The following is an 11,801-nucleotide window of genomic DNA, read 5'->3' as shown; positions in this document are numbered from 1 at the left end:
AGTTGTATGAACAATTTATAATTTCAAACTTCTACTCTAAAAGATTCACTAGATAGTCAATGAGTCAATGTATATTATCATTTTATTCATGGAAAATACTACAGCAAACATTATATTTAGAGTAGTAGAACATCATATTTGTCTTGATCATTTAAAAATAAAATAAACTGCAGACTAATCAAATTAAATTGCTATAATCTCTAGTCTAGTCTGTTTATGTGTGTTGCTCTCATGTTCAAAGCCTGTTTGAGTTCATCATGCAATGTTTTTATATTTTCATTATAATAGCCAGTGACACTAAAAAAAAGTGAGCTATTTTTTTTAACCAAAGTCTATCCCTGCGATGCAAACAAACAAGCAAAACCTCACATCAAAAAGCTCTGAACCATCTGTTAAATTTGCATGAATATTTCTGGCCTCTAGATTGCATTTTTCACTCTTTTTTTTTTTGATAACTTTCTAAATGACTCTTTTCTTCTCCCCTAAATAAGATCACAATAGCTTTTGTAGGGATGGGAAAATACGTGATACCACTGATTATTGCTCTTCACTTTGCCCTACCCTTCTAACTGTGTGCACAGGGTTGAATTAAACACTGTTTAGTTCTAGGTGGGTAATTCTTGGGCTTCAAAGTAAGAGTGATCTTTTAAAATACTGCTTTTTTGATCTTGTGTGTCTTCATTTAAATTAGTTAATTTTAAATAGTATTTACAGTATAAAAGTAATTATTTATACTCAATTTTATTAAAATGTATATAATATAAATATATGTCAAAGTAAATTTAATTTAAGGTAACTTAGGACATAGAAGGCTGACACATTTGATATAAGAATTGATGGTTATGAACTTCATTTTAGAAATTGTTCTCAGGACTAGATAACCCATTTATTTTAGGTGATAAGTTTATGCAATTTCAGGGAGGGGGACAGAAATAGTCATTAGATTTAAAACTTCAATTCAGCCTTCTAAATCCTACTGACAGATGGTAGACTATCAGAGCCAGTTCCATAATCACAGTTCTGAGTCAGATGAAAAAAATTTGAATATGAAATGACAGTAGAAAATGACATTAATTTCACCGACTTTAAGAAGTACTCTCCCATTGTCTGTGTAAAACCGTTGGCTGGCAGTTATTGAAGAAGAATATTTACTTGTGCTTGTACACAGGAAATGGTATCATTTCATAGCAAAATAAGGATCAATGATTTTGAAAGCATTATTAGTATTCAAATAGCACATCTTGGGAACAGATCACCAGGCTAGAAATGTTTTTTTCTGCATTTCATTTGAGTTTAGAATTTTATTTTACAGTATGAAATTTTTAAAAAAAGAATCATTTCTTGGCAAATATAAAAATCCCACAAGATCTTTCCTGTAATCTGAATATATTAAAATAAGCATCCTGGCACCTGAGTTGCTTATCTGAGAGGATTGGGAAAGATGTCACACTATACTATGAATTACTATCAGATTTGATTTTGTCATACTTATATCTGATACCAAATGGCTGCCATTTTCAAATGATATTTTTATGGTATGTTTTGGAAGCAGTCTCCTTTTAGATGAAAACACACTTTAAATTTTTTTGAAGCAGAATAGAAAACATAAAGGATATAATCTGGAAGCAGCTGAAAAAACTCAGACATTAAGACAAATAGATCACCCACTGACATTAATATTAATACCCTTATAGTCATGGAATAAGATTCTTAGGGATTTTGGTGGCATAAGCCACTAGCCTTAGTCTTTTTTTATGAAATATATATTTAATATGTGTATATTTAATAATATAATTATATTGAATATATTCAAATATATTTATTGAATATATATTTGTAGTTAATATTCAATGTATTGTATTCAATGAAATATAATGTATTCAATATAATAAATATATTCTGATTATAGATGTTCCTCCCCAGACTCCTCTGAGATCTTCCTCATCTCTCTTTCTATCCCAATTCACAGCATTTCTGTCTCAGAAAAAAAATTAAGCACCGAAAGAATAATGATAACAGATGCAGAAACCCACAGTCTAACACTAGACAGAGGTCCAAGACACTTATGGAAGAGTTGAGGGAAGGACTGAAGACCATGAAAGGGATAGGAACTCCCCAGCAGAACAACAGAATTAACTCACCTCGACTTCCAGGAGCTCTCAAAGTCTGAATCACCAGCCAAAGAACACACATGGGCTGGACCTGTATCTACAGCTCAGTCTTCATGTGGGTCTTCCAACAACTGGAGAGGAGGCTGTCTCTAAAGCTGTAGCTTGATTGTGGTATCCATTTCTCCAAAGGGATGCTTGTCTGGCCTCACTGGGAGAGGAAATGCCTAATACTGCAGATTTTTGATGCCCCCGGGTGGGGTCTACCTAGAAGGACCCCACTTTCTCAGAGGAGAAAAGGAGAAGGGATGGGTCAAGAGATTCTGTGGGAGGGGTACTGGGAGATTGGGCAGCATTTGGGTTGGAAGAAAGAAAGAAAGAAAGAAAGAAAGAAAGAAAGAAAGAAAGAAAGGAAGGAAGGAAGGAAGAATTATAAAAGAAAAAATAAAAGAAAAAATCAATCAGGAATAAGACAAAGCAAGCAAAAAAAAAAAAAAAACCAAAAAACAAAAAACAAAACAAAAAGAAAAAAAAAACAGAAGAAAAAAAGCCAACAAAAAGCACAATAAACACTTATAGATACGGGGACATACCCATTCATACACACAGGAATTCCATAAAAATACATAACCAGAAGTCATTATATAAGTGCAAAGGATCCGTGGAGTTAAAAAGGAAAATAAAAAGAGTACTCAACTATACATTATAACACAAAGTATCTCCGTAGATGCCACTGAGTTCATTTTGTGTTGGCCATCTAATGGCGGGTGTGGAACCTACCATTGAGAATGGTTTATAACCACATTATGATACATGGACACCTAATTAGAGAGAACTAAATTTTTTTGGACGTTTTTAGCAATTGTAGATAGCACCTCGGTCACGGATGGGACTTGTGTCCACTTCTCTCAGCTACGGGACTCCATTTGGCTCAAACCAGTGCAGACGTTGTGCATGCTATCACAGACTCTGTGAATTCAGATGTATGACTGTGATTCTGTGTTTATAGGACATTGTTTCCTTGGTGTCCTCCATCCCCTATTGCTCTTACAATTCTTCTACCTTCTCTTCTGCAGAGTTTCCTAAGGGAGAGGCTTCTAAGGAGACATTCCACACTGGACCAAGTGTTCCAATGTCTCTCACTCCCTTCACATTGTCCAACTGCAGTTCTCTGTATTTATTCCCATTTACTGTAGGAGAAAATATCTTTGACAATAAGTGAGCAAGGCAGTAATCTATGAGTCTAGTAGTATGCCCTTAGAAGTGTCTTTATTGATACATCTTTTTAACAGAAACTAAGTATTAGGCTTTCCTCTAGGTTTTTGGCCTACCTTGTTTCAAGCAGTGTCAGTGATGGGTTCTATATCACTGAGTAGACTTTAAATCCAATAAGATATTGGTTGATTGCTTCAGAAGGCATTGTGACACTCTTGTGTGAGTATAAATGGAGGGGTGGACATCATTTTAAATTACTTTGTATGAGGGTTGGTATTCGCTTTTCCTCTCTGATGGTGTTCAGAGTGTTATAACTCAGTCTTTTCAGTTATTTTGACAATTTTATTTAGATCACCTTTTATATGCATATGTTTTAGGAAGCTTCGACTATGTGAGGTTTCTATCTGACCTCTCGAATGAGCTTCAGATTCCGCAGTCTCTCCTTAAATCCCCCCCTTTCCCTCTGATCTTTTAAGCTTACTGGATGTGACAGTAATTAGAAGTATAAATATGGCTTAGAGAAATGCATTACAAATAGTCCCTCTTCTGAGACAAGGAGTCACTATGTAGCCCTGGTCGTTCTGGAGCAGAGTAACCAAAAGTTTACAGAAATCCCATTACGTTTTGCCTCCTCATATCTGGGATTAAACGTAAGTGCCTCCATGCCCAGCAAATTTGCTAATGGTAAGTATCAACGAACCCACAAGTAGAAAGTGTACATTCTTCCCTCCACCCAAAAAATCTATATATACCCAGTCAGTATCTTAAAGCAAGGGAACTTCTACAAATATGTCTTGTTAGACAATGCATGTTTATAATTCTCCAGATTCACTGAGTAGAGAACACTGTTCTCAAAATATTAAATTTTTCAAGAAGCATTCATTGACAAATTAAAATTTATATTAATTTAGGTTAGAAATTTCACTGTAAAGATAAGAATGGTTTTGTAAAATAGAAAAATTAATCATAGTAACTTAATTCTTAAAACGATATTCAATTTATTGAACCAACATATTAAACACAGATGAAACATTTGACAAATATCAAACTCTCTAATAATTTTTAATGTTTTATATTTTTACCACAATGTAATTATTATAGCTAAGAAATCTTACATTTTTCATTTGCAAAAAATATTTGTTTCTAACATATTTTAATAAATTTATGTTAATTTTCTACTTAAATTGTCTCAGTAGCCAAAGGAATTCTACCAAGCACTTAAATAATTCACAAATTTTAATTAACTGAACTTAAATGCAGAAATTTTTAATTGTTATTACAAATGTAGAGTAAAGTGATCTTTGGCTTACAATTATAAACTCAAGGACTAATTCAGTTAAAAACATGTTGTAAAAGGGAGTCACAATTTTCTAGAACAAATTACATCAAACATTTAAGTCCAAACATAATAAATATTCAAGACCTGCACATAAATTTAAACACACAAATGAATACAAGGAGTTTATGTATTTGATTTATTCCATTACTATATTTAATTATAAACCATTCTTAGTCACAAAGGAGATAATTATGCAATAAAAAAAATGATGAGAAGCCTCTAGCCAGTGTTTCCTTGATTAAGTTAGATATCAGCCAAATATCTGGGCTAAAATAATGCAAAGTGGGCCACAGATTATTTGATGATCCACTATAATTCCTTAAATAGGGAATATACACTTTTAAACAAAAATGATTTCCTAGCTAATTATGGATGTTGAATTTATTGTGACATACTTGGTAGATCGAATTTCTTTCTAAATATCCTTTGTTCTATCTTTAATCAAGCTATTTAAACCCGATTTAATTACTATTTAATGATTGACACATATTAACTGATTCTAAATCATTTTCTCTGTCTTGATGTTGATATATGTCTTCGTTTGTTTGTTTATTTGTTTTCTTGCTGTGATAGATAAAATGACATAAAGCAATTAGAGGAAGAAAGAATTCATTCGGGTTATATATCCCAAATGTCAAAGGGATGCCTGGTAGAAACTCAAACAGAACAGGAACGTCAAGCCAGGAACTCATGTAGGGAATGAACATGGAGGCAGTAACTTATGCAGAGAGTGTAGAAGATCACTGCTTGCTGGTATTTATTGACATGCTCTCATCCAACTAATTTTATTATATCTCCCAGGTACACATGTTTAAGTGATACCACAGAGAATGAGCTGGATATTCCCTCATCAATAATTAATCAAGAATATTTCCCCAAAGACTTGTCCACAGGCATACCTGATATAAAGCATTTTAGCAATTGAATTTCCTGTTCCAAGATGAAGCTAGTTTATGTCACGTTGACAGAAGATTAACCAGTACAATGTTCTAAAATGTATAAATGAACCCTATTAGATTTTGTAGAACTCATTATTTTATTTTGTCCTAGCAATTAATGCTAATATTGGCCTAGATTCTCTTCTTTGTTTTGGGGTCATAAAACAGATGAATTTAAAATTCAAATTACATGTTTCACATTGTATAAATTCAAAGAAAGTATCTATCTATCTATCTATCTATCTATCTATCTATCCATTCATTTCATATTTTTGGAATATAGGAAAAAAACTATGAAGAAAAGTCCAAGAAAGGGATAAAAGTACCAGAATGCCAAATAAGAACGAGGAGCTATTTCTCCTAAACTTAGTTGCCAAAGTAGTTGCATATGTTGAGATATAGGTCAGTTAAAATTGACTGAAGCTAAAGATGTCATGTACTTTGAGATATGAGTCAGATTATTAGTAACTGCCTTGCACATAACTTTGAAAACACAATGACAAATGTATACACTCAAACATGAAAATGTAATCATATCTTAGGTAGCAATTGAACATAAACAACCATTTAAGTAATTCAAATAATACAAAGACCATGATGAGATTTGAAAGTCATTTACAAATAAGATGACTAGAATGTTTTGTAATTAGAAATTATGTAGTACATTTTAAGAAACACATTTATATGAAAAGATATCCAAATAGAATTTGCAATTTTTTTCTTAAATTATCAATAATTTGAGACATATAAACATTCAAGGAACATAGTTAAAGTAGTACATAGAGAATATAAATTAAATTTATAAATCATAAACTATTGAAATGTGTAGTTCTTTCATGGAAGGGAACATGAGTAAAATCAATATTTTATGTACTCATGTAAGGAAATGCAAAACGTAAATTTGATGAGTAAAAGATACAAAAATATTATAACAAAATATTTAAGTAGAACCACTGTGGGGCAGTGGGCTATGAGAAAGCCAGAAAGCTTGGTAGAAATCTTCGAAGCCCCGGATACCTCGGCCTGGAAAGGGTCACAGGACGGGAGGTTGCTTCAGAATTCCCACGCTGATGGCCCTCTTAGCTTCCACTTCCCACAAAGAGACCCGTGACTCTTATCACGTAGGATAGCACCTCCATGCAAATAAGGCATCCTCAAACACCCAAGCCAAACCAATAGGGGCTACCTGTTCTTTCCCCGAAACTGTATATATATAATTCAAGAGCTCACATTAAACTACTACTGCTGTGTGGTGCAAGGTCTCCTGCTGTCGGAGTGTTTTCGTGATCCCTCACCAGTCGCCAGTCGCGCACTTCAAAGGACAACGCTCTCCTCTCCCCTTAGCGGAAGAGCAAGCTGAATTAAAAGAGCTGATAACACTTTCTCGCTTTCAGGGGCTGGGACGGAGGTCCCGCTCCGGTTTTCGGGTGACCAGAGGCCGCTGTGGAGCGAGCCCTGCCCCGTCGGTTGCTGAAGGCCCTGGGCTGGCTCCGCTGGTTCCTTCCACGCCCCCAACCCCGGAGGCCGCTTGCCCACCCCTGCTGGCCCGGCCTGGAGCTGACGCCAGCCGCCTCCGCCGACCCCGGTATCCTGCAGCGGTTCCGTCAGCCCGCGATCCCTAGGCGCGAGCACTGCACCACAAACCACAACAAATATATTTGAAGTATTTTATCTACATATGATTATATACATGTTAGTGTTGTATTAAGGTGTCAGTTCAGGTACTTACAGAGTGAGAAAAGGCATTGGATCCTTTCAAAGTTGAACTGAAGGCATGGGTTCTACAGAGCAAAGTTTGGTCTTCAATAGTGATGCAAATTCTTTACTGTTATATTCATCATTCATAATATATATATATATATATATATATATATATATATATATATTACCAGACTAGACTTGCTAAGGATGTGAATTACAAACAATGAGTACTACTCTACTGGCTGAAAAAACAAAATGATTAGAGAACTTGTGAACAATTTTGTAGAAATGATGTTAAGACTCAGATAAAATATATTGCTTCCCAAGTGAATCAACATATTCAAATATCTAAACCTAATCCATATCTAAAAGCAGGAAAAGTATGGGTTTAATCAAAAAATATTAATAGAGGCTGAAAAGAAGGAACAACAGATTATATCATTGTCACAAGCATTGAGGACCCAATTTTGGTCCCCTAGTACATATGTACAAACTTGCTATCTTATGCCCTTCTGTGATTCTGAGGATGTTCCACATGGGGGTATTTGAGCCAGCTACACTTGTTGAATCTCTGAATTCTACAGTCAGCAAGAGGCCCAGTCCCCCCAAAAAGAAGTTTGAGAACAACAGAGGAACATATCGTCTGTCAACCTTGGCCCACACATCCATTCATGCACACATTCATGCAAATGAACCTACACATCTGAACACAGACATATAAACATCCAAAATTACATACATCCTTAAAAAAGAATTTCTCCTCACATCCTCTTTAATGACTGCTTTCGTGAATTATTCTATCATTTAAAAATAACTTGAATGTCATGAATATTTTTATAATACTACAACTTTTAAATTTTACACAAATGTAATGAAGCCCATATGATATTTATTAAATTTTGACATCAACTTTCTCAAACTTTTAAACAAAAATTATACATAAAATATTACTATGGTAAAGACTTCACATTGTTACAATTATTCAGGATTAGGTTTGTTTTGTTTAGAAATCAAAATCAAATTTAAAAACTATCATCTTGAGCTTACCTGCTTCTGCTCACTGATTTGGACAAAGTAGCATGGCGAAGGGTCTCTGATCTCTTTAAGATTTCTCCTAAATCAGAGTCTTTTAACTAGATGGAACAGCTTCAGGATTTTGCAACTACGCATGGAGACTGAGGAATCTTTTGAGCAATACAGAGCTCTCTACTGTGTTATAATGAAATCCAAATACCAGGTGCCAAGGGGCTGTGGTATTTGGATTTATACCAAACATTATCAGGAGAGGCATTTGGTATTTATAGCATAGTGGAGGAGGTGGTTGTATCTCTGAACACAAGGAAATTGAGGAACATCACTTGCAAGATTATTTTGAAGGAAATGGGGAAGGTGATGGAGTTGAAATATGACTGACAGAGGCAGTGGAGAGAATAGGGCCTTTGCTTTTCCTAACTTTGATGACTATAACCCTATCGAAAAACACTCTCATTCAGAAATACCACACTGTAAAAAGCCACTACTGTGAAATATGGAGAAATAATCTGTTGAATGAGAAATAGCTAGTGCTTCTCATAACCAACAACATCAAAGTGGTTCTTAAAATCTTGGTGGTGCTTGTAGAGATGGTTTTGGTGCCAATGACATTTTTGGTTGTCAGTGTTCTTGGTGATTTTAGTGGCAGCCCTGATGGTGATGGACATAGCATCAGTAGTCAAGACTGTGATGGAGTTTGAAAAGAAGAAACAAGCTTGGCAAATGTGGCATTCAGTGACTTTGAAAATCACAATATTCAGTATTTAATTTTGGGGCTAAAGAGAGAGAAATCTTTGAGGCATCATCTCTGCATCCTTTGGTTGTGAGGCAAAGCTGCCATGGCAGTTCCAATAGCATCTTTGGATGTGCTTGTGGCAGAATGTTATTATTGCCACACAAAAGCCTTATCCAGAGAGGAGAGCCAGAGATGTTTCGAGAAAGCTGAAGATGACATACTTATGGACACAGACAAGAAGATTGGTTAGGACCAAGGTACTCTAAAGAATATACATTAAAAAAAATACTCATTGCATGAGAGAAAAATCTGGAAAATTAACTGTATTGTTAACTAAGTGTATAAGCTGGTTATTTTTTTGGTTTTGTTCTACACAATGAGTAAAACATTCCAACTAAAGAGTAAATGTAGCCCCTATTTTCACCCATGCTGTTGAATGCTAAATGTAACAGACTGATCATGAGAATGAGTAAAAATACCTTAAAAACTCAATAAGTATTGCCTAGAAATGTAAATAAAATGTGGGGAAAACATATGATTATATAATTAGATAACAAAATGAATCAGTTAAAATTCAACAAGTTTTGTGATTAAAAAAAACTGTTAACAAAATGATAATATATTTCTTTTTTCATAAAAAGTATTAGCAAATTCACTACTAACTTAAGGCTTTGAAGGAAAAAATGAATAATGAGTTTTGGTTATCAAGCTAGGAGAAATTGGTGTGTATAGAAAAGTGGCATCTGATTTATGTGATGCACAATCAAACATCTGTAAAGGATCCAAAGTTTTCTGTTTTAACACATTTCTAGTAAAGCAATGCAACACATTTTTATTCACTCTGCTTGTGTTATTGAACATTAGAGCCATTGAGGTTAGTCAGCTTGTATTTAACAGTGAAGAGTCCTATGGTTAACAGCCTATCCCAGCTGTAATAGACCCCATAATCATTATTCTACATTTGCATCTGTAAATATATGTAATCTGGTTTCTTTCATCTCTGAAGTGTCCTCAAGTTTCTTTCTTTTTTTTTTTCTGTAATGACAATATTTCATTCCTTTTTACAGGACATGTCTTAATATACATTTCCTTTTCTCTTTATTCATTAATCTGTCGTTGATGAATGCAAGGTATTATCTGTATGACATGAAGATGACGACGTCACTTCCTTTAGGTATGTACTCCAATGTTGCCTGGCTAGGTCCCATTATATCTCATTGGAAGTGTTAAATATCATACAACGTGCATGAATATCAAATCAGCATCCTGTACATCCTAAGTATCTGAACTTTTAAAAATTCATTAGTTTATTAGAGAGTGCCCATAATAGTAAACCCTGTGAAGGATACGTTCTATGTTAAGGAAACAGCTGTTCTACATCATATGCCACATGGCAGTACAAGAAGTACCAAGGTTAGTGATCACACTGGATTGTTCACATAGCTTAAGCCACATTTGAGTACATGACTCACACTCCATTAAAATGCAGCTGAATTATCTCATATACTGGCATCTAATTTCTTGGCTAGCCTTCAAAAGCTCTATTAAGATGGGGAATTTCTGGAAAACGCTACCTAAATGTTATACTCCTTAAGTAATAACCCCCTCAATTCATTTTATCTCATTCATCCATAGACATTGAGCATAACCATATTTCCCTCATGTGCAGTTTTGTGTGACATGGGATTCTAGCTCCTGATATTACCTTCCAATTTTAGATCTCTGTCCTATAGTAGCTGTTCTGATTCACTTTTTCAAATGTCAAAATCTTCTGCTTGTGAAGGACTGAAACATCAAAGATATAGGTATTGTTTTTTGAGTTCTTCAGGGACTCTCTAGCTTCCAATTGAATCATATTCTTTCCTTTATTTATTTATTTATTTATTTATTTATCTATTTATTTATTCATTCATCCATTCATACATTTAAGAAAGAGTGGTACGGTTTGAATATGAAATGTCCTCATAACTTCATGGGTTCAGCTTTACAATTCCACCTATTGTGCTGTTTGGGAAGATTAGAAATGTTTTGTATGGAGCACAGCTGAGGGATTAGAGATAAAGAGAAGCAGACATCAGTGTTACAATCGCTAACTGCCAATGCAATGTGAAGTACCTCCTGCCTCAACTGCCTGAAGTGAACACTACCCCTGCTGCCATGCCCTCCCAACTGTACCCACCCAAACTGCCAGTGAGAATGAACCTTACTCCCTAAGTGACTGGAGAGGAAAGTAATTATTATATAAAATTTGAAAATCTGAGATTCTTGATGTGATAAACCTGTTTAAGGGAATTGTGGGAGTTTGAAATTACTTTATGGGGGAAAATGTGGAACAATTGTAGCCATAATCTAAAGAAGCCTTACAAGATCAACATGCAAATAGAACTGTGGACAGTAGACATTGTGCAAATGAGGTATCAGAGCACTATAGGGAATTGGAGTGAAGGACTTTATTATATTATGGGAAAATGTCTGGCTATATTCTGCTCTCCACTTGAAAATTTGAGTGGGCCTAAATTCAAATATAAACTATTAATTTACTTTTAATGGGAGATTGTGTGATAGCAAGGGAATGAGGCTATGAGATAGTTATTGCTTTATTTTATAGTTACAAACACATAGTAAGCATACTCAGGTTGTGGTTTGACAAAAAATGTAAGGTAAAGGCATTTAAAATTCTGGACATGACAGGCAAGGCAGTCAGTCAAAGGAGTTGTACATGTAAGAACTCA

This window comes from Grammomys surdaster, unplaced genomic scaffold (assembly GCF_004785775.1).
Source record: "Grammomys surdaster isolate TR1022 unplaced genomic scaffold, NIH_TR_1.0 126076, whole genome shotgun sequence".
Lineage (NCBI taxonomy): Eukaryota > Metazoa > Chordata > Mammalia > Rodentia > Muridae > Grammomys > Grammomys surdaster.
Note: the sequence above shows the minus strand (reverse complement) of the source record.